Genomic DNA, 24,866 nt, shown 5'->3' on the forward strand with positions numbered 1-24,866 from the left:
ATGAAGTGTATAAAGTTGGGTACTGGGCTGGGTAAAAGGTGTATACCCATGATTATTAACAGAATGAAGTGTATAAGGCTAGGTACAGAGCTGGGTACAGGGTATGTAACCATGATAAGTAACAGAATAAAATGTATAAGGCTGGGTAGGGGGCTAGGTACAGGGTTCATAGCCATGATTAGTAACAAAATGAAATGTTTAAGGCTGGGTACATGGCTGGGTACAGGGTGCATAACTGTGATTAGTAACAGAATGCAGTGTACAAGGCTGGGTACAGGGCTGGGTGCAGCATACCTAGCCGTGATAGTAAAATAAAGAAGTGTATAAGGCTGGGTACAGGGTACATAGCTGTGATTGATATCAGATTGAAGTGTATAAGGCTGAGTATGAAGGTGGTTGCAGGGCATATAGCTGTGATTATTAACACAATGAAATGTATGAGGCTGCGTATGGGGCTAATGACAAGTTTTAAAACTGTGATTAGTAATAGAATGAAGTGGGACAGGCTGGGTACAGGCTGGCTATAGGGTACGTAGCTGTGATTAGTAAAAGAATAAGGAGTACAAGGCTGGGTACAGTGCTGGGTACAAGGTACATAGATGTGGTTAGTAACAGAATAAAGTGTATTAGGCTGCGTATGGGGCTGGGTACAAGGTACCTAGCTGTGATTAGTAACAGTATGAAGTATATAAGGCTGGGTACAGGGCTGGTACAGGGTACATAGCTGTGATTAGTATCAGAATGAAGTGTAAAAGGTCAGGTATGATGCTGGGTACAGGATACATAGCTGTGATTAGTAAATGGTTCATCTCTCAGGCCCCTGCTTGTAAATATTTCATCTCCGATGCTGGGTACAGGGTACATAGATGTGATTAGCAAATGGTTCATCTCCCAGGCACTTGCTTGTAAATGTTTCATCTCCCAAATCCCTGCTTACTCTTATCAAAGGTATCAGAACTTGTCAGATATTTGTGATGCATGGCTAGGCTTAAAAAGGCACTTGTGGTCATTAGCCTAGTAAACACCTATGAACCTATGAACACAATGAAGTGTATATGGCTGGGTATATGGGCCTGGTTAATGGGTACATAGCTGTGATTAGTGTCACTCGTCCCTCTTAGTACAGATGATGAACAGGTGGGGTAGTTTGTTTAGATGCTTTATTACATGAAAACACATCAGGGTGGATAGCAGCATTATAAAATATAAACAAAACGATCAACAGACCTTACAGACATACATGCTTATATCTCAACAGCGTACTACAAAATGTCAGTCAGGCTTGCACATGCTTAGTATTTATACACTTGTGAACCAATGTAAATGAAAAGCCACCAGCCAGATGAATAAATCCAATTTAATAACGAAATAAAACTTGTACAGCCACAAAACGAACTTTAAAAACGCCAAAAAAACAAAACACAAATATATGTAAGCGCTTTTGTTTAAAAGTTTTAAACTTCATCAGACAATGAACTCCATGACATCACTTCCTTTTATAACCTTCAACAAATTCAAAAAGTGCGCCAAATTCTAAATCAAATTGGGGCATGCTCAGTTGTAAATAAATGGAAGATAGAATTTCTAAGTAACCAAAAATCAGGGAATGCATAAATACAATGGATATAAAATAGCTGAATGGAATTAATTATATTAAATACTAATGTACATATTAAAATTACATAGTAATAAATAAATAAATACATATTATATTATTAATAGAAACACAAACAATTGTCCAGTCCCTTAAAAATCAAATGATTATACTATACAAAACAATTTCACACACCACTTACCTATTATTTAATTTATACCTATAATTAACCAATAATAATATATATTATACAAAAACCATTTCATCCATAAGTAAAATTAAATTTAATATTATAATTAAAATGTGATATTTTTAACTAATTATATTATATTATATTAAACTATTACTCCATTGCTTCCTTCAAAATTAATTAAAATTAATTTAAAATTCTTAAAATAAATTTTGTATTAATCTTTAATTTTATTACGAGTTAACGCTTTTAATTTTAGAACTGGCCCTATAGTACTCCTTTCATTTAAACCTGGCCAAGAATCTGCTTGTAATTTTATTTGCCAGATAAGTTCTCTTTCTTCCAAAATTAAATTCCAAGGAGTCTTATCTTTTATTTCCACTTGATCTATCACCATATAATAAAATTTATGATTAATACATTCATTTACATGTTTTGCTAACGCATTATTCATTTTCTTATTCTTTATTGCATATTTATGCTCATAAATTCTCTGTGTGAACATTCTTTCGGTTTTACCTACGTAAAAAGAGGTACAGGAATTGCACCTCGCTAAGTAAACAACTGCTTTGGATTTACAATTAAATTTCTTTTTCACATAATATTTCTTATTACGTATACTGAAACTATCTCCTTCTTGAATTTTATAGCACCATTTACATGCTCCACATTTATAGTTTCCAATCATCATTTTTTCTTTTACCCCTTTATTATTAATAGATTTCAACAGGTCTTTAAAACATTTCCCTTTTCTATAAACTATCTTGGGAAATTGATTTATATGATTTTCACACTGAGAGTCTTCAATTAAAATTTCCCAATTATTAGTAAATACATCTTTCAAGATTTGATAATCTTGTGTAAAAGTGATTACTAAAGCTTTTGGAAATTCTTTATATTTATTGTTTATATATTCACTATTTATTTATTTTATTTATTTATTTATTTAAATTTGTTGACCAGGAGTGCCCGACTGGACGTGGGTCCATTTTCAGCGGAGGCCCGGGGAGAAAAGCTCCACAGTAAAATAAACAGACAATAGTTACATTGGATTACATAGTGATTAACAATTTAACATAGAAATTACTTACAACATATTTACAGATGAAGAACATAGTACATCAGTAGACAACTAGAATCTTTATCTGTGAAGTACATAACAGGCATTAACAAATGTAACAATGAGACTTTCCTGCTGTATAATAAGTACTAGGCTTATGAGCATCTGAGCTTGCTATCATCAAGGTAGTTAGTGGAGGTGAAAGAAAGGTAGTAGTTGGATGGGGTGGATGATATTAGAGTGGGAGTTGCAAGGGCATAGCCAGCATGTTTTTAGGTGCACTTTTAATAAAGTTTTGAAGTTGGTGCATGATGGTACGGAGGTAATTGTGGGTGGGAGTGAGTTCCATAATTTGGCTATGGCGCAAGAGAATAGTGCTTCACCAGCAGAGTTATTGGCTTTAGTGATCTGCAAGTGATTTTTGTTGCTGGATCTTAGTGGTCTGGTGGTGCGATAGGGTTGGAGTAGATTCTGGAGGGATGGGACATTTAGTGGATGGTTTACTAATTTGTGGGTGAGTGAGAGTTGATACCACTGAAGGAGGTGAGGGAGTTCAAGCCAGCCCAGTTCAGCAAGTGAGAGACAGTGGTGACTACGGTAGGATGCCCCTGTGGCGAATTTTGCAATTTTGTTGTAGCAGGTCTCTAGCTTGTTTAGATCACATTGCCTTAGGTTGGTATATACTGGAGAGGCATAAAGTAGGGTGGAGATAAGGTGGGAATTTGCTATTGAAATCTTTTCTGCTTTGGTGAGAAATTGTTTATTTCTGTATAATGCGCCTAGTTTTTTGTGGACTTTTTTTATGGTCATGGATATGTGAATGTCAAATTTTAGTTTATTGTTTATTTCCACTCCTAGTAATTTGGTGTGTTCAGTTGGGTATATAGTGGTGTTGTCTTTTGCTGTGATGTTAAAGTGAGAGTTGTTTTGAGTATGTTTGGTGGGTTAGAAGATGAGTAGTTTAGTTTTGTTTGGGTTGAGTATTAATTGGGCATTGGATAACCATGTTTCAACAGAGGAAAAGGCTTCCTGTGTGACTTTTTGCAGTTTGGGTAGGGACTGGGCTGAGCAGATGATGGTAGAGTCATCTGCATATTGGATGAGTGTGCCATGTTTGGTGGCAGAGGCTAGATTATTGGTGTAAACAGAGAAAAGTAGGGGTCCAAGGATGGATCCTTGGGGAACCCCTATGGAGACAGGTAGTTGGGGAGATATGTCATTCTGCCATACAACGGATTGTTGGTGGCCAGACAGGTAACTCTGAAACCAGTTGGTGACTGATTGTGAGAAGGATAGGTTATTGAGGACAGAGATAAATTGTTTGTGTGGGACCATGTCAAATGCTTTAGATAGGTCTAGGAAAGTAGCAGAGGAGAGATAGCCATTGTTTTTATGCTGAAGGATAGTGTTTGTAAAGGAGAGTAAGGCAGTGGTGGTGCTATGGTTTGGTCAGAAACCATGCTGAGTACTGGAAAGGAGGTTGTTAGTAAGGAGGTAGTGTGAGACCTGAGAGTGTATGCATCTCTCTAGTATTTTGGAGAGTGGAGAGAGAATAGCTATGGGGCGGTAATTGGTTAGTTCTGCAGAGGGTCCGCCTTTGTGGAGGGGAATTATATGTGAGACTTTCCACAATGTGGGAACGTAATTTTCTGACAGAGATCGGTTAATCAAGATGGATACTGAGTAGGCCAGAGCATCAGCTGCGATTTGTAGGTATTCACTTGGGAGGTTGTCTGCTGCTAATTTGGTGGGTTTACGTTTAGTTAAGAGTTTTTTATGTTGGAGGTAGGTACAGGAGAAAAAGAGAATGCAGTGAGGAGATTACTAGTTGAAGGTGTGGGTTGGATGGGAGGGGGGGTTGTTTTGTTTAGCTAGTGATAGTATGGTTTGGGTGAAGTGTGTGTTGAATGAGGTAGCAATATTTTCTGAGGAGTGAGGGATGTTAGGAGGAGGGGTACTGACTTTACCTGGGTGGAGGATGGAGTTTATGGAGGACCAGAATTGTTTGGGGCTGTGTTGTGAGGAGTCTAGGGCAGACTGGTAGTATTGGAATTTGTCCCGTTTTATTAGCTTTTTGACTCTATTGCGTAGTTCTAGGAATTTCTGTCTAGCTGCGGGGATTTTGGTTTTGCGCCAGTGCTCCCAGGCTTTATCCCTGTTTTTCATTTCTGACTTAGTGGTTTTCTGTAGCCATGGGGGGTTGTGCTTTGGTTCTGGAAAACCTTATGGGGGCATGGTAATTAAGGATGTTCAGGAAGGTAGTATTAAAAGATTCAACTGTGTCATCTAGACTGAGGTACTTTAGAGCATGCCAGTTACATTCTTTGAGGGATGAGATGAATGTGAGTGGGTTAAAGTTTATTTTTTTACGTATTTGATGATCGATGACAGGTTTAGCTTGGTACAGGTATTTTTTGAGTAGGAATGTTGGGGAGTGATCACTGAGGCTATCTGATAAGCAGCCTGTTATATATGACTGGGGGTTCTTACTGACTAGTATCCAATCCAGGGTAGAGTGCTTGCTGGAGTTTTTATTATTAGTTTTTATTATACTAGGGGTATCAAAACTATTATTGGTACTCCTATCATCAGAACAAAATGTGCTTACCTTACTATCATTCTCATTAACTAATTCGCTTTTAATTTTCAAAATTGGCTTAAAATAGCCATTTCTTCTTTTATGATTAACTTCCAAAATTAGTTTATCTATTAGCCATATGGGGTATTCCTTATTAATAAACATCCTTCTTAAATGTTCACATTCTTTTGTAAAATCTGAGAATTTAGTAATAATTTGAGCGGCTCTAACTAACTGGCCTTTAATTACAGATTGTTTCTGATGTTCAGGATGTGTGCTAGTATAATGAAGGAAGCCATTGGAATACGTTTTTTTCCTATGAATTAAAGAAATATAAGCTTTAGCTTCATAATCTTTAACCAAATTAATATCCAAATAATTAATTTCATCTAAATTAATACTCCATGTAAATTTTAAAAAGTTTGGGGTTCCATTAATATAATTAAAAAATTCATTTAAAATATCAATATTTTCCTTCCAAATTAGACAAATATCATCTTGAAACCGGTGATATGATTTAATGTAACTATAATATTTACAGTTAAATATAAACTTCCGTTCCCAAACCATCATAACTAAATTTGCGTAAGTCCCCCCGCAAGGTGACCCCATGGTTATACCTTTTCTTTGGATATAATATTGATTATTAAACCTTATATAATTATTATTTAATACAATTTCAATAAGTTCAATTAAAAGGTTATTCAAATCTTGTTTGAAAGAAAATTCGAAAAATTTCACTAATCCATTGGAGGCCAATATTTTGGGGAATTACTGTATATAAATCGCATACGTCTATTGTAACTAGAACATCCTTAGCGTCAAACAATATTTGATTTATATGATCCAAGAATGTCCAAGAATGTCCAAGAATCTTTACAAATATATTCTTCTTTCACTATTACTTTTTTTTAATTCATAATCTACATATTTAGCACATGCTGACATAATAGAATCCCTCCCATCTACTAGGGGGCGCATAGGAGGTTCTTCTATGCTTTTATGCATCTTAGGATTCCCGAAGAAAACGTGAATCCTAGGTGTTAAAATATTTAAATAATTAAATAGATCAATATATATCCGTTTATCTAAAAACATGTCAATAATTTGTAGAAAAATCTTTTTATAAGCATAATTTAACTCATTCAAAGATGCTTGATCATAAGTATCTGTATTCAAAATCAATTCCATTTTCTTATTATAAAAATCATTATCCATAATAACTGCTCCTCCCCCCTTATCTGGCTTCATAATTGTTATATTTCCTTTCTCTAAACTTTTTAATATTTCTAATTCATCTTTACTTAAATTTGAAGGTTATTCAATTTTTCTATTAATTCTATCTAAATTCTTTAACTGGTTTTCACACATCTTTTCATATATTAAAAGCTTAGGATGCAGGGGAGGATTATATGTACTTGGGATGTTAAACTTATGTGGTCCATTATAAATCAAATCCTGATACATTAATGAAAAATTAATTTTCCTCAAGAACAGTTTCATATCAATGATGGTTGAAGTAAAATCAAATGTATGAGAGGGTACAGATGTAAATCCCTTAGACAACAGGTTAGCGACTTCCTGATTAAACTCAATTTTAGTAAAGTTATACACTTTAAAATCGCCAAGACGATTAACAATAACTTGTCGCAACCTGTTGTCTGAATCATTATCACAAGGTTTTTGCTTATGTATCCCATGCCCATTTTCATTAAAGGCAATGTCATTCTGCCAGATCATGCTATCCATTTTTTGTCCTTCGGTTTGGCTCCTTGAAACCCCACTGTTTGTTGATTAGCATGAGGGGCTTTATTTTTAAGCCTTTCCGAACGTCTTAATTCGGGATATTCATCATTATATGCAAAGTCATTTTGTAAGTTCCCATTATATTGGCCTTCCCCCGCAGGGTCAGATCTATGAAGATGGTTCGAAACATAAGTTTTAATTTTCTTATTTTGACCTCCTGGGGGCCTGGGATAGGCTACCCCATTGGCATATTGATTAATGTCTCTTTCGATTTTTTCTGTTTTGCCATTCTTTAATTTAGTAATATATTGATCGATGCTATTGTAGATCCTAATCATATCGTACTGAACAGTTTCGAAAGAGCCATCTGTTCTGATCGTTTTATCAAGCTCATCAAGCTCTAATATCAGTTTACATCTCAGATGACAGGAGGCTTGTTTCTTCTGGGGCTGTGATTGAACCTTTTTTTTATCTATCTGTTTGGATGCAGGTTTCTATGAGAGAATGTAGTTTTGGTTTTTCTTTGATGTCAGTTTCTGGTCTTTGTGATTAACTTGAGCCACCTGTATGGGGTTTTTTGCTAGGTTTCTAACATCTGTGATTGAGGTCCACTCAGTTATCTATGTCTTAAAGCTCTTTTAGGATTAAAGTTTGGCTGAGATTGCATGATGAGGCATATGAAGGCTGTGTCCAATGAAGGAGTTTTGATGCTGATTCGGGATTTTTTCATGTGGTTGTCATTGCTTGATGTGGATTTATCATGGGAGATTATGTCTAGAGGTCCAGCTTCTTTGCTTTGAAGATTTTGGTTTTGCAGGAGGCCACGCTGTGGGATTGGGTGGATGAATTTGGAGGTGAAGGGTGTAGAAGGGCTTTGATGAGGTCACCAGATGTGGAGGGTGGGTGTGGTGCAGGGTGTCCCTTAAAGGATACCATGTCAGTTGAGTGATCAGGACTGTAATGGGGTGAGGGTGGGCATTGTTGTAGTCTGTTTGTGATTAATGGGTGTCAGGATATGCTAGGGTAGGTGATTAGTTTGTGGTGGTGTCTCGTTTGAGATCACTATATCCAGGGTGTTTGTCCCCTAGTCAGATAGAGTATGTAATTAGTAATGTATTATGTCTTTATGAGGTGGGTGAGCCAGGCCATTGAGATTATATGTTCCAGGATACTTGTTGTTCCATGTTGTGTAGTTGATAATGTAGTTGCTGTATTGGTCTTGTAATGGTCTCTGATTGTATGTGTGTTGCTACTAACCTGAGGGGTGGGTAGTGTATCTAGGTATGGACACACCCCTCTTGTGGTATTACCCTGGAGGTGTGGGTGTGAGCATGATATGTGGGTATACCCCTATGGTTAGTGTATGCTCTCAGGTTGCTTGGATGCTTCATGTTGTTACCACAGGCTGAGGTGTGATGTGTGCTATGGTGATGGGAGTGCTGCATTGTGTTTCGCAGGACTTTAGCCCTGTCGCCATTCTGAGGGCATTTTTTTTAGTTTTGTGGTTTTCTCAGGAGCTAGTCTTCAGGTTTCAGAGCCTTTACAGCCTTTGTACAGAAGATTGCTGAGGAGGTTTAGCCCAAAGTGGCTACAGGTTTAAGCCCAGGTGTGACAGCATCTGGCTTGAGTTTTTCGTCCCTTGTTTTCAAAGGATCCCAGGCAGACCAGAGCCTGCTCAGCCAAGGCAAGGCAGGATGACGGTCATCCATCCAGATGTTGGAGCCATCTATCTCCATGGTGTAACACAGATGTACAGCATTTGTATTGTGCATCATCCCAGGCGGGGTCACCAGAGCCCTGAATGTCATACATGAGTATTTCTCCTGTCTAGCTCTCCATCTTCTCTTGTATTCCAGTATCATTGTCTCATAGATGTAGTCCAGGTCATGGTCTGAATATACTCGCCTGGCCACTTGGGCGTGACTGACCTCCGTGTGTCATTGCTCACAGACTGCCCACACAGTCATCATTCACACCAGCAGCCTCCTCATGACTGGACATCTCACAGTCATCAATTGGAGTCACCTAGATGAGTCATGTATGGAGTCCCCAAGGTGTTTAGACAGCTCACAGACACCTTGATTTATTCGGCTATGTTATTTGACATCAGTTGTGCTGACTTTGGTTTTTGAAGAGGTGGATTTTTATTTGTTGTCTGCTTTGGGTTTTTTGTTTTCCTGGCATTTTTTTTGTAAGTTTTTTGTTTGTTTTTTGTTTTGTTATGTGTTGTATTGAGTGTCTGCTTTAGGTCTATGTTGTTTTGGGATTGTGTTGTGTGTGATGGTCAGTTGGTCTTTGTGTGGAGAGTGTTTGGTTTGAGTTTGTATGTCAGCTAGTTGGTTGAGTACATAGTTGCATCTGTCGTTATGTTTTGTGTTTGTTGGGAGGAGGTGCAAAATTCACATGTATTTGAGAGAGTTGTAGCCTTACCATTGGTATGCATCTCTCACAGAGCGACAGCCAGTAATCTACCACTTGAGGTGCTGACGTGCATATGACAATTTGCTGTACCTTACAAAAGTGGATGGATACAGGCTGGAAGGTAGGTGTAGTAGTAGTAATGCTTTACTTGGACATGCTTTAGTGGTAAGAAGTAGAGAAGTACTGAGAACAGGTGCTAGGCTTATATCTGCCAGGTTAAGTGTGCTTGACTAAGTATGAGATTAAGCCTAGAAGAGTTTGGCGTACTACCAAAAAAAGGAGCTTTATGTTTAACCGAGTAGTCTGGTTTGCATAAGAAAGACAAGACAAAAGGTTTATTTGAGAAACTATTTGTTTAAGCTAAAACAACAAAACAACTAAGTAACCGCAAAAAACCACAAAACAGTGTCACTTCGTCAACGCTAGTAGGTAGGTCAATGACAAAAGGCCTGACTGGGCCAAAACAACCACCATTCAAAGTCAAGTAAGGTAATGGACAACACCCAAACACAGAAACACAGAATAACACACAGCAATAAACAACAACACAGGAGCTACAACTAAAAACAGAAAGCAAGAATGATTTTTTTTTTTTTTTTTTGGTTTTTTTTTTTTAAAAAACAAACGCCTTTTTTTTTGAGAAAACAAAAGTAGTTACACACACAGTGGGCAGTTACCACAGTAAATTAGTACCACAAAACATAAACAAACAGTTAAACAAACACACAAAAAACAAAACAAATCAAAGATTTTAAAATAATTAAAAAATTGACTAAATAAAAAAAAGTCAAGTAAAATAGTTCAATGGCAATCAAAGAAAGTCAAGTGAGCTAAAAAGCAAGAAAAAGAAAAAATTAAAGGAAAAGCAAAAGTCAAAGGCAGTGCTGCTGTGCCTTCCCACATCCCACCCACAAGACCACCTAATAGAGCTGAAAAACACAAAGAGGCGGATTTAAACAGTTGGATTTTAAAAGAGCTAGAGAAACAGCAAACAACCAAATTACTACAGCTTCTTGTGCTGAGGTCACTTCCTGGCTTCAGTCCACTTCCCTCAAGGCTGCCCACTCCCACTGGTGAGCCCAGACCCCACTGGTGAGCAAATTCAGGGTTAGTCAGACAAATACAGGAACACAGGGAACTACACAACAGCCCAATGCCTAAAGCCTGGTAATCTAGTCGAACTAGGGCAGAGGCAGGAAATTTAGGATTTTTTTGTTTTTTTGTTTTTTTGGTAGAAACACACAGAAAATGCAGAAACAGTGATAAATTAGTTACACAGGCTAGCACACTTTATCTATTTCTATTATCTATTTCTATTTGATTATACTTAATTAATATATTGAGAAGATCCTTTCCACAACGATCAAATAACTGCAGCAAGTCTATATGCATAGGTGAATTGTATACTAGCCCAATAGGGTACCGCCATAAGTGCAACCCTTTAGGAATAATATTCAGTTTAATGCACTCTCTCAAATAAGCGTTCTCGAGTTGCAACTTCTTACATTTCATCAATTTAATGTCAAAGTCATTTAATTTATAATCAGTATCATTGTTATCATTATTACCTCCATTAAAATGTCCAGAAAAAACAAACGATGATCCCAACCATTCATTTAACATCGGAACAGTTTTCCTTAGTTCTTCTCTGTGCCCAAACGATTTTTGCGCACAAAATCCACTTCCTTGACCAAAATTACTTGGCTGCATTCCTTGATTAAGAAAGGTATCTTTCGCCTTATCACCGATCTCGGTACCATTAACTTCCATAACGCCCTTCTGATTGTTTAAACATGCTGGAGTAATATTAAAATCAAAATTAGGTTGCAATGCTACTTCTTTTGTACACCCATTCGTACGGCTGCCATCAACGTTATTTACTTTCTCATATAAAATGTCCACACGTTGAGTTAATTTAAGTATCAAAGCTGTTAAATTACCAATTGACCATTCAGTTCCTTCAATGGAATCATCCAGCTGTACGCTATTTCGTCAGAACAAACTATAGACATACTGGAAAATAACCAAACTAATGAACTAATGTAAATGAAAAGCCACCAGCCAGATGAATAAATCCAATTTAATAATGAAATAAAACTTGCACAGCCACAAAACGAACTTTAAAAACGCCAAAAAAACAAAACACAAATATATGTAAGCACTTTCGTTTCGGTAAACTACTCATATCAGGAACTTAGGGATTCATCACAGGTACAGGGATATTCATTGGAACATGTTTTGAAACTGGAACATTGGACAACTCAGTCTGAGGTAAAGAGTCTTTATCACAAGCTAGGTGCTGTGATTTGGGCTCAGACACCGGCATCAGATGTTTCCGATTCCACCTAAACTCTACTCCTTCTGATTCCACAATATACGATCTTGGCTCTGAGGAAGTATTCTTCATGACTCCAATCTGATCATAACCTTTGGACGTTTGCATTCTTAGTACTTCTTCTTCTCGTAATGGACTGAGCAGTTTGCTGGTCTTATGGTAATAGGACTTCTGGGCTAAACGCTTCTTCAACAGATTGGTTTTCACTGACCTATTGTTCTTGACACATGGAACCAACAATTGACTACTAACTGGTAATGTGGTTCTGGTTGGTCTTGACAGAAGTCTCTGAGCAGATGAACCAAGATGTTTATCACAAGGAATATTTCTGAGATTTAAAAGATTCAGGAAAACATCACTATTGTCTCGTTTCAACTTCTATAGTAATTTTTTTGCACTTTGAACTGCACGTTCTGCCAAACCATTTGACTGTGGATACTCTCGACTACTCTTGACATGAGTAAAGTCCCACTCTTCAGCAAATCTTTTGAACTGTTGGCTTGTAAACTGCGTGCTATTGTCAGAAATAACTTTGTATGGACTACCATGGACTGCAAAATGACGCTTCATCTTATTAATGACAGTTTTGGACAATAGATTAGGAAGTAGGTCAATCTTGAACCAATTAGAATAATAGTCTACTAACACCAAGTAATGTTGACCACTCCATTTGAAAATGTCAGTGGCTACTGTCACCCAAAGTAGTTCAGGAATCTGGTTTAGCTGAAGTAGTTCTGTTGATGTGACTTAGTACTATTATATACTGAAAAAGATGATAGCACTCTCTCAATATCTTGTGACATAGAAGGCCAAAATACTAGTCCTCTCACCCTTCTTTTGGTAGAGTCTGCTCCTGGGTGGCTACAGTATAACAAAGTAATATACTCTTGTTGCAAAGGCTTTGGAACAATAACTTTCTGACCTTTCATAAAGATACCATTTTCAGACAAAATCTCATCTCTGTAGGGAAAATAATGTTGCACTTCTTGAGGTAAACTAGACTGATTTGACAGCCATCCTTATTTGATAACATGGTTGAGCATTTGTAAAACTGAATCTAAGGTTGCATGACTTCTAAGCTCTTCAAGATGTGTGGAAGAAAAATTTCTCACTTCCATGACTTGAAAATCAAGTTGCTCATTCTCATGCTGTTCAGTGGTGTTAGTGGGTGAGCTGGATAATTATCAGCAAGATAAAGAAGTTTGCCTTTCTTGTAGACAAGATTGAAATGATACTTTTGCAATCTCAACATCATGTGTTGCAATCTGGCTGGAGATGTATGCATAGGCTTTCTCAAAATAGTGACTAGAGGTTGGTGGTCTGTTTTGATTTGGGAAGGTCTACCATAAGCATAAATATAAACCTTCAAAAATGTAAACACAATTGCTAAGAGTTCCTTCTCTATCTGAGCATGCTGCATTTCAGTTTGGATTAGAGTTCTGGATGCATAGGCAACAGGATGACCCTCTTGTAAAATGACTGCACCTAGACCAAATCTCGAAGCATCACAGGAAAGTGTAACTGGTTTGTGGATGTCATAGTATCTGAGAGTTGGTGGAGTGGCAATTCTCTGTTTCAGGACGTCAAATGCTCTCTGATGTTGTTCCAACCATGACCAGGATACATCTTTACATGTCAGCTCCCTCACCATTACCTCCTACTAGTATATCATCTATTATAACAGCACAGGGATGCCCAAAAAATTTGTTCCATTGCACTCTGAAAGACTTCACTTGCAAAATTTATCTCAAATTGCATTCTTGAAAATCTGTACCTTCCAAATGGAGTACTGAAAGTGGTTAGCAATGAGGATTTCTTGTCAAGCAAAATTTGCCAAAATGAACTCTTTGCATCTAAGACAGAAAAACGTGACATTTGGCATGAGATCAGCAAGTTCTTTGACTGTACACATTGGATGATGAGGTCTTTTGAGTGCCTTGTTTAAATCTTGTGGATCAATACATATTCTGATGTCAACTGAACTTTTCTTATGTGCTACCACCGTGGAAGATACCCATTCAGTAGGTTCATCAACTGGACAACTCACACCTTGTTGCATAATTTTATCTAGCTCGGCTTTGACTCTGTTCTGCATGGCTACTTGAACCTTCTGGGCTGGCCTGACAACTGGGCTGACATCTGGGTCTAACTTCATGAAGTACACAACTAGAAGCTTGCCTAGTTTGTCTTTGAAAAGATCAGCATTGGTAGAGAAAATATACTATGCGAAATTAGAATAGTGGTCTGGTAAGCTAACATGGTAGACTTCTTTGTTAAATGAAAGCAGTCCCATTTTTAAACTGTCTTGGAGCCCTAATAATAACTGTACATGCCTTTTGACTACATAAAATAAGTTGTAGCTTCATCCAGCAGAGTAACATAAAAGCACTTCTGATCCTTCCATTTGAATTTCTTCACCACCATAAGCAACAAGCTTCACACACTTTACCACGTTAAGCTTCTCACCAGCACATACTCTAGCAAATGTTTCTGCTGACATGACATTGCACTTTGAACCAGTGTCAGCTTTGAGCTCTATGGGTTTTCCATTTATGGGAACAGTACAAATACTTAATTAGTTTGCCCACAAATCTACTGCATCAACTGTTTCACTAAGTACTGACACACCATCAGCATAAAAAGTAGGTCACAGCTTTCTAATAAATCAACTCGTTTCTTGGACTGTTCTCTTTTGATAAAAGAATGTGTGACTTTTGATTTACAAAACCTTTTGAAATGATTCCATTTATTACATTTGCAGCACTGTTGACCAAAAGCTAAGCACTTTTTTACTTTTAGACTCATGATTACTACCACAATTACGACAGTTGGCGTGAAATTGGGTGACACCTGTCCAGCCCTGTACTTATGCTTGTTTGCTGACTCACTCTGGTGCTTCACTGAGACTGTCTGAACTCTGGAACTTGCTAGAAAGCTCTGGGGTTTACCATTGAGTTCTGCAGGGGTTACAGTTGCTGCCATGTGTTTGGGCCCATTTCTTTTAACCACATGCCGCATACTACCAACATGGGTTCAAGAAGTTGCTAGAAGCATGCATTTCTCATTTGTAAGCATATCTATGTGCTTTTCTGTGAGCTCATATATCTGACAAATCTCAATGGCCTTATTCAAAGTTAAACCACTGTCACAAAGCAAAATCTTTCTCACAGCATCATCTTTAATACCACACACAAGTCTGTCTTTTATCAACTCATCCCTTAAATCACCAAATCTGCATGTTTTAGCTCTGTTTCTCAAGCCGGTTAAATATGCTGCAAAAGTTTCACCAGCCTTTTGATCCCTTGTATAAAATAAGTGCATTTCCACTGTAATGTTCATCTGGGGGGGTTACACATATCTCTAAATTTACTTTTTAAGCACTCAGTGTTCTCCCTTGACTCAGCCGGTGCAACAATATGATGTCCCCCCTCTATTGCAAAGACAGCAGGTGCATACACAAATGAGCGCTCCATTTCAATGGCTTCTGACCCAGCTAAATTAAGTAGAATAAATGCCTTTGTATAGTTATCTTTATCTAAAAATGCAGCCTGTATGAAAATATTGTACTCTTGCTCAAACACTCTCCAATTCTCTGCAATATTAGTATCAAACACAAGTGGTCCTGGCTTTCGAAATCCGTCTGCCATGTCAGCAAAGTATGCACAAACACACTGAAAATATGGCCCTTATAATTATGAATGAACAAGTTGCTACCTGCTGAGAGAGCTTGTAATAACATTCAAATGCAAAATAGCTCTTTGAAATACTATACTTTGTGAAATATGTTCTGAAATGGCTATATTTTGCAAAATAACTGTACTGTAATACTGCACAAACATGCGAACACTTTATACACCTCTGATAAGTTGGATTACTTTAATTAATACAAAAAATATGTGCTGAGCAAAAAATGCAGTCATTTTCTTTATTTGTTTTATGCAATTCAGACTTTATTTCAAACATTTTCTGTAGTAATTAGAATATTTCTAAGAATGTGTTGCAGTATCAGACATTTCAGTTTACTTAAATATTGTTTAAAGCATTCTGCATGCTTCATTTCATATTTTGTGAATAAGAAGTTATTTGAGCAAGTTTTAAAATATGAAATTTGTTTTTGACCTGTTTTGTGAATTATATGTGCAGTAGGGATGATCCACAGTAAGACGCTGTCCGGTTCGATTCTCAGCTAGAGCGTCTTCTGCGTGGAGGCATGTGTGAATGGGCGTACCTTCGTTGAAGAGTGTGCGTCAGGGCTGGTAACTCAGCACGCAAAAATCAATTACCAATCATTAGCGGACCGGAGTTCCGCTGTGGCGACCCCTAACCGGGAAAAGCCGAAAGACACAAACAAGGGATGATCCACGCCTCTATATTCATTTAGGTGCTTTATTACATGAAAACACATCAGGATGGATTAGTATAAACAAACTGATTAACAGACAGACCTTACAGACATATGCTTACATCTCAACAGCAGCTTATAAGCTACAAAATGGCAGACAGGCTCGCATGTCGCACATGCTCAGTATTTATACACTTGTGCAAGCCTTTAGATAGCTTCTTAAAGACATACACACACACACACACACACACACACACACACACACACACACACACACACACACACACACACACACACACACACACACACACACACACATTGCTCTATAATTAGTAACACAATGAAGTGCATAAGGCTGGGTACAAGATACATAGCCATCATTAGTAACAGACTGAAGGATATAAGGCTGGGTATTGGGCTAGGTACAGGGTACATCACCATGATTAGTAATAGAATGAAGTGTGCTGGGTACGGGCTGGGTACAGTGTACATAGCTGTTATTAGTAACAGAATGAATTATATAATACTGGGTACGGGGTGGGGTACAGGGTACATAGCTGTGATTAGTAACAGAATGTAGTTTATAAGGCTGGGTATGGGGCTGGGTACAGGATTCATAGCTGTGATTAGTAACAGAATGTAGTTTATAAGTATAAGGCTGGGTATGAGGATGGGGACAGAGTACATAGCCATTATTAGTAACAGAATGAAGTGTATAAGGCTGGGTACATGGCACCTAGCCATGATTAGTAACAGAATGTAGTGTATAAGGCTGGATATGGGGCTGGGTATAGGTTATGTACCTTTTATTAGTAGCGGAATGAAGAGTGTAAGGCTCCATATGGGGCTGGGTACAGGGTATATAGCTGTGACTAGTAACAAAATGAAGTGGATAGGGCTGGGTACAGCATACGTAGCCATGATTAGTTACAGAATGAAGTGTATAAGGCTGGTTATGGGGCTGGATACATGGCATATGGCTGTGATTAGTAACAGAATAAAGTGGATAGGGCTGGGTATAGGGTAGATAGCTGTGATTAGTAACAGAATGAAGTTTATAATGCTGGATATGCAGTTGGGAACAGGGTACATAGCCGTGATTACTAACAGAATGAAGTGTATAAGGATGGGTATGGGGCTGGGTACATGGCACATGGATTTGACTGGTAACAAAATGAAGGGTGTAAGTTCAGAATGGGGCTGGGTACAGGGTACATAGCTGTGATTAGTAACAGAGTGAAGTGTATAAGCTGGGTATGAGGCTGGGTAAAAGGTACCGGCCTGTGACTAGCAACAGAATGAAATGTTTAATGCTGGGTACAGGGCTGGGTACAGGGTACATACCTGTAATTAGTAACAGAATGAAGTGCATAAGACTGGGTATGGAGCTGAGTACAGGGTACATAGCTCTGATTAGTAACAGAATGAAGTGTATAAGGCTGGGATGGGGACAGGGTACATCACCGTGATTAGTAACAGACTGAAGTGTATAAGGCTGGGTTTGGCTCTAGGTACATAACACATGGCAGTGAATAGCAACAGAATGATGTGTATAAGATTGGGTACAGGGCTGGATACAGGCTACATAGCTGTGATTAGTAACTGAATGAATTGTAAAAGGCTGGGTGGTCTATATCAATACATCAAACCATCAATTAATGAATGGTATTTCAGCGGAAATGCCATTCATCGAATTCCCATCTTGTGGGGGGCTGTGTACCCCACACCCCCCACTAATTATACATGCACCAACTCTGAGATCACACTACAGTGAGGAAAGTTTGAATTTCCCGATACTCACTGTACTGCGATCTCAGTACAAACAATTCTACGAACAGCATGTTCAATGTAATTGCACTGAAAATGGAGCTCGCTGAATCTAATTTTTTGATGAAGTGACAGGGACCCAAGGCTGGATACAAATCTTTGAAACTATCCGGTGTCTGCCAATAAGCGGAACAATGCCAAAAGACAACTCTTTACTTTTAAAAAGCTGATTTAATCCACATAACGCCAACCGGAACACACTGAACACACTGAAAATCCCACTAAACACAAAAACAGAATACTGTCATATAACACAACGGACAAAACAAAACGCTAAATGCAGTTTAGCGCTTTCAACCAATACAATTTGGTCTTCTTCAGAACTGCATCCAGAAGCATTCAATACGTATATATTAACTTTTTGGCGCCAAAAGACATGGCGTGTCTTAAAGATACATACCTAAAAGATACGTAACTAACTAAAATCACTAACAACTTACATACATTACAACGTAAATTCATTATTGCACCTCTAATTAATTCATAAACATCCTAAATGATAAATAAAAAGTGTCTAAACAATATGTTTCAATTACCTACAAATTGTTCATAAATTATTCATAAATTTAAAAATTTAAAAAACGAACTGGTCAAATCAGTATGTATAATAAAATGTATAAAATAAAATAAAATAATCACATAACATAATGCATTCCATAATTACATTCCTTGCATAGGTGAATTCATATGTTAGTACTAATAGAGAGAACTGAACCTTCCCTCAATAATATATATCTATTATGCCCATAAATGTATAAATAACTGTGAAATCAAAGAGGTCAATAAAGACCAATGCCTGTACAGTCCCCTGTAACGAGAATGTTGTTGTAAATTGTATATATGGAATGTGTGTGTAAGTGAATATTCTTAAAATAATATACACATGATAGATTGTGTGTATAGTATATATCTAAAGAAATATAAATATATACGTAGTATACCTGTAACGTATTGCCATAGTGAAAAAGGAAAATGTGAACAAATGTGGAAATTATGTATTAAAAAAATAATAATATATAAAAATATATGTACAATATATGTAAAAAATATATATAAAAGGGATGTATGTATTCATGTGACTCAACTGTGGAAAGTATAAAAGCTGCCAAAATAGTGTCTCTAATGTACACTGTGTACTCTAAAGCTGGTATGTCTATATGGAAAAAAATTCCAAATAAAAGAGTGCGTTCTAGGTGAGAAGGCTTTTAATTGAAATGCTATCATTTAATCCTGGTGGTGTAGCCGCATCTAGGAATAGCTGCCACCAACTTTCCCTATATGCAATGAAAGCTTTAATGTCACCTCCCCTAGGATTACTCGGTATAATTTCCAATATTACAAATTTAAACATGTGTGTTTCACCTAACTGTTGTATGTGTCTAGATAAAGCATTTGTAAGATCCTTCACCCTAATGCTGTATAAATGGTTATAAATACGCTTTTTAATGCTTCGTTCTGTACGTCCCACATAAAAAGCCTCACAGGAATCACATTTCGCTAGATAAATAACCTGTCGTGTATTGCAGTTTCCCTTTTTACATTTAATTTTACTTCTGTGTCCATTATCCAATCTAAAGTCACCTTTACAATACATGTATTTACAAAAATTGCAAAAACCACATTTGTTACTACTCTTAACAGCATTTTTGTCGTTCGCTTCTTTGATATGGTGTTCAAATAGTTTCTTCATATTAAAGCCCATCCGATATACAAAATTGGGTTTCATACCCAAAATGTTAACCAAGTATTGATCAGTACTAATCAAATGCCAAAATTGAACAATAATTTGTTTGATTTTATCCGACCCTGTATTGTATGGTATTATACATGCTCTTAGATAACTGGGTCCCAATCCTTTATTATTCAAAACAGGCAGGTTTTGAATATCACCCGAACCTAATAACGCTGTATATTTGGTACCCCGATTCCTCATAATATCTGTGATGACATCATCCATCATGTCCTGTGGATAACCCCGTTCCCTGAAGTAACACTGAATTTGTGAAAGTTCCGTCTGTAAATCCACTGGATCTGATACCATTCTAACAGCCCTAATACATTGTCCCTTGAAAACATTAAATTTCAATTTGGGAGGGTGGCAACTAGTAAACTCCAGATAATTATTCGAGAAGGTGGACTTTCTAAAGATTTTGGAACTCACTATCCCATTATGATAAGTCACTAATGTGTCCAAATATGGCAGGCCCTTGGAGTCAAAAGCATAAGTGAACTTCAAATAGTCACTACTGTTGTTAATGAAGTCTATAAAAATCTGCATTTCATCAAAAGTTCCTTGTCACAACACATATATATCATCTAAAAATCTGGAGTAGTATGTAACTTTGGAAAAAAGTGGGTTCTTAAACAAAATTTCATCTTCCCAATTGAGCATGACCAGGTTAGCATAGATGGGGGCGCAAGCCGCCCCCATCGCTACTCCCCTAGTCTGCTGGAAGATCTCACCTTCAAAGTAAATGTAGTTATTCTCCAGAACTAGTGACATCATTTCAGTTAACAAACTGATAGTATCCCATGACAAGTCTGTATGGTTCCTTAGGCTGTTAGAAAAGGCTTCTAACCCCTTTTCCTTAGGGATACATGTGAATAAATCAATCACATCAATGGTGATAATGAATTTGGTCACAGTGTTCTCAGGACTTGAAACTGGATAATTCGAAAGAAAACACCACGAATCCTTTACCATATGTGGAATCAATGTATATATATTCTTTAAGGTTGTATCAATAAACTTGCCCATCTTGAAAGTTTTTGATTCACTGCCCGACACTATAGGTCTCAGGGGGGGGGGGGTCATCACAATTTTTGTGAGTTTTAGGAATACCCACCATAGTTGCCAACTTAGGATATTCTACTTTGATATATTTGTAAATTTCCATGGTAATTCTCCCATCCAATAGAAATTCCTCAATATAGGAGTCAATCCTACGGTAGGCAATATGTAATTGATTCCTAGAAATTGTAGCATAGTTCTCTGCATTATGCAATATATCGTAAATTTTTTGTGTATATTTCATACTATCATAAATGGCTATGCCCCCCCCTTTGTCGGGTTTCATCAATCTAATAGATTTGTTGCTTCTAATAGATTTAAGTAAATCCCTTTCCTCTATGGACAAATTGCTGAATTCGTCAGCCTTGTTGAAATGTTTATATGCATTGTATATTTCCCTAGTGACAACCTTGTCAAAGGTGTCAATAGTTGGATAATTTGGTGGTGTAAATTTACTCCTAATGGTCAAATTTGACCCTTTAATGCCTTTGCTGTCCTCATTTGTACCATTGGTAATATTTTTATCTTTAAAATAAACCTCCAAATTGATTTTCCTGATGTATTTTTTAAAATCTATCAATACTTCAGTTAGTGAAAACTTGGGATTGGGTATGTATTTCAACCCTTTCTCCATCAATTGAAAATATACTTTGTCTATAGTCAAATCCGTATAGTTAAATATATGAAAATGCCGATACAACACCATCTTTCCTTCAACTACTATCGGATCATCTCCCTCTAAACTAGTATCTTCAGGTGATCTATTCTCTAATAAGTGACAGTGAGTGTCTGCTGAATCAGATACTTTCCCCCTACGTGTAGAAAAACTCGTAGGGGCTACCATCCTTCCTACTTCCTCCTGGTGTAAACCCTGTATCCCCTGCTCTGAAATGGGGGGTGGTTTACTCTCCCATTTGACCGAAAATCCTGTTGAAAGTCAGTACTTTGATTCCCCTCAAACTCGTGGTATGTATCAAAGCGCGACATGCCTTCACTGCCTCTAATGTCAGGGTCCCTGTGTGAATTCCCCTGAAAATTCCTTTCCCTCGGCCACACATATGCTGTTTTTTGTTGATATTGTACCCTATCCCTCTTGATTTTATCTGTTTTCCTCTTACATAATGTGTTGGCCCATTTTTTAGCTTCAATATATTGTTTGTTGTAAAGTTTTTCCCAATCCTTGAACACTAAATCGTTAACTATTTGTGTGTTCATTAATTCCACCTCATGAATGGCTTTACTTAATTTCTCATCATAAAACTTCATAAGTAAACCAATATAATTAAATCCACATTTATCAAAGAAGTCATTAAATTCGTTAATACACTCTTCGGTTAAATCAATACCTAAGGGTAACTTGAAAAATCTCAACCCTTTGGGAACTATCCTGTCGTCAATACATTTCTGTAAATACATAATGTCCACTTTGAGTCCATTGATGGTCTTAAGCATCTTTCCCAAAGAATAAATCATGGTCTTTAAATTAACAGTCTCGTTGGTGTTAGGACGACTGGATGTCGATGTCACCTTGTCACCAGCTTCATTATTGTCAACAAGGAAATCAAAAGATAAAAATTGATTAAATAAGTCCAAGCCATGCACCCTGGTACCAGACCCCATTGTAGATGATGGATTATGTGGGTGCTTGCCTGACTCGTTCATATTGAAATTAACCCTGTTGGCAGTCACAGTAGAATAGGTCTTATGAGGTGGTCCCCTCTTTGGGGTAATGGTTTGGGTACAGGTTATGTAGCTGTGATTAGTAACAGATTGAAGTGGACAGGGCTGGGCACAGGGTACATAGCCACGATGAGTACCAGAATGAAGTGTATAAGGCTGGGTACAGGGATGGGGAAAGGGCACATAGCTGTAATTAGTAACAGAATGAAGTGGATAAAGCTTTGTAGAGGGCTGGGTATAGGGTAGATAGCTGTGATTAGTAACAGAAGGAAGTTTATTATGCTAGGTATGGGGTTGGACACAGGGTAGAAAGCTGTGATTAGTAACAGAATGACGTGTATAAGGCTGGGTGTGATGCTGGGTACAGGGTACATAGCTCTGATTAGTAACAGAATGAAGTGTATAAGGCTGGGTATGGGGCTGGGTACAGGGTACAAGGCTATGACTAGTAACAGAATGAAGTGTTTAATGCTGGGTACAGGGTACATAGCTGTAATTAGTAACAGAATGAAGTGCATAAGGCTTGGTGTGGTTCTTGATATATGGTACACAGCTCTGATTAGTAACAGAAAGAAGTGTATAAGGCTGGGTACCGAGCTAAGTACAGGTTCCATAGCTCTGATTAGTAACAGAATGAAGTGCGTAAGGCTGGGTACTGGGATGGGGACTGGGTACATAGCCATCATCAGTAACAGAACAAAGGGTATAAGGATGGGTATGGGGCTGGGCACAGGGCATACCTCTCAACCTCTTAGAGTAAGAAATCTGGACAAAGCCATAAATAAAAGTGGGACAAAGACTCAAAAATTAGGGACAATTTTTAAATATTGCTCTTACAAACTTAGAAAGTTGATAGAATAACAGGTTTTGCATTAGCATGAATTTTCTGAAGGGTATGAAGTCTGAAAAAGAAATGTCTGTCATTATTTTCTCACTTCAGGCTTTAATGACTTGCCACTAATTTGCCTGTAAACCACCATTTTATGAAAAACAGACCAAAAATATGAAGCAAAAATCTGTACAGTTGAGAGATGTTGTACAGGGTACATAGCTATGATTATTAACAGAATGAAGTGTACAGGGGTGGGTAAGGGCTGGGTACAGGCCATAAAGTTGTGATTAGTAATAGAATGAAATATATAAGGCTGGGTGCGGGTATTGGTACATGGCACATAGCCGTGATTATTAACACAATGAAGAGTATAAGGGTGTGTATAGTGCTGCGTACAGGGTACATAGCTGTGATTAGTAGTAGAATGAAGTGTATATGGCTGGGTACATGGCACATAGCTGTGATTAGTAGCAGAATGAAGTGTACAAGGCTGGGAATGGGGCTGGGTACAGGGTACATAGGTTTGATTAGTAACAGACTGAAGTGTATAAGGCTGGGTACGTGGCTGGGTACATTTCACATAGGTGTGATTAGTAACAGAATGCAGTGTATAACACTGGGTACGGGGCTGGGTACCAGCTGTATAGCTGTGATTAGTAAGAGAATGAAGTGTATTAGGCTGGGTAAGGGGATGGGTACAGGGTACATAGCTGTGAGTAGTAACAAATGTAGTGTATAAGTCTGGGGATGGGGTACATAGATGTGATTAGTAACAGAATGAAGAGTCTAAGGCTCCATACTGGGCTGGGTTAAGGGTACATAGCTGTGATTAGTAACATATTGAAGTTGACAGAGCTGGGCACAGGGTACATAGCCATGATCAGTAACAGAATGAAGTGTATAAGGCTGGGTACAGGGATGGGGACAGGGTACGTAGCCATGATTAGTAACAGACTGAAGTGTAGAAGGCTGGGTATGGGGTGAGTACATGGCACATGCCTGTGGTTAGTAACAGAATGGAGTATATTAGGGTGGGTATGGAGCACATGCCACATGGCCATGATTAGTAACAGAATGAAGTTATGGGGCTGAGTACAGGGTACATAGCTGTGATTGGTAACAGACTGAAATGGATAGGGCTGGGTACAGGGTACATAGCTGTGATTAGTAGTAGAATAAAGTGAATAAGGCTGGGTACAGGGATGGGTACAGGTACATAGCCATGATTAGTAACAGAATGAAGTGCGTAAGACTAGGTATGGGGCTGGGTACATGGCACATGTCTTTTCTTAGTAACAGAATGAAGTGTGTAATGTTGGCTATGGGGCTGGATGCAGGGTATATAGATGTGATTAGTAACAGAAAGAAGTGTATAAGGCTGGGTACGGGGATGAGGACAGGGTACATAGCCCTTATTAGTAGCAGACTGAAGTCTATAAGGCTGGGTATGGGGCTGGGGAGATGGGACGT

Source organism: Protopterus annectens, chromosome 10.part0 (assembly GCF_019279795.1).
Source record: "Protopterus annectens isolate FY-2018-M chromosome 10.part0, PAN1.0, whole genome shotgun sequence".
Taxonomy (NCBI): Eukaryota; Metazoa; Chordata; order Ceratodontiformes; family Protopteridae; genus Protopterus; species Protopterus annectens.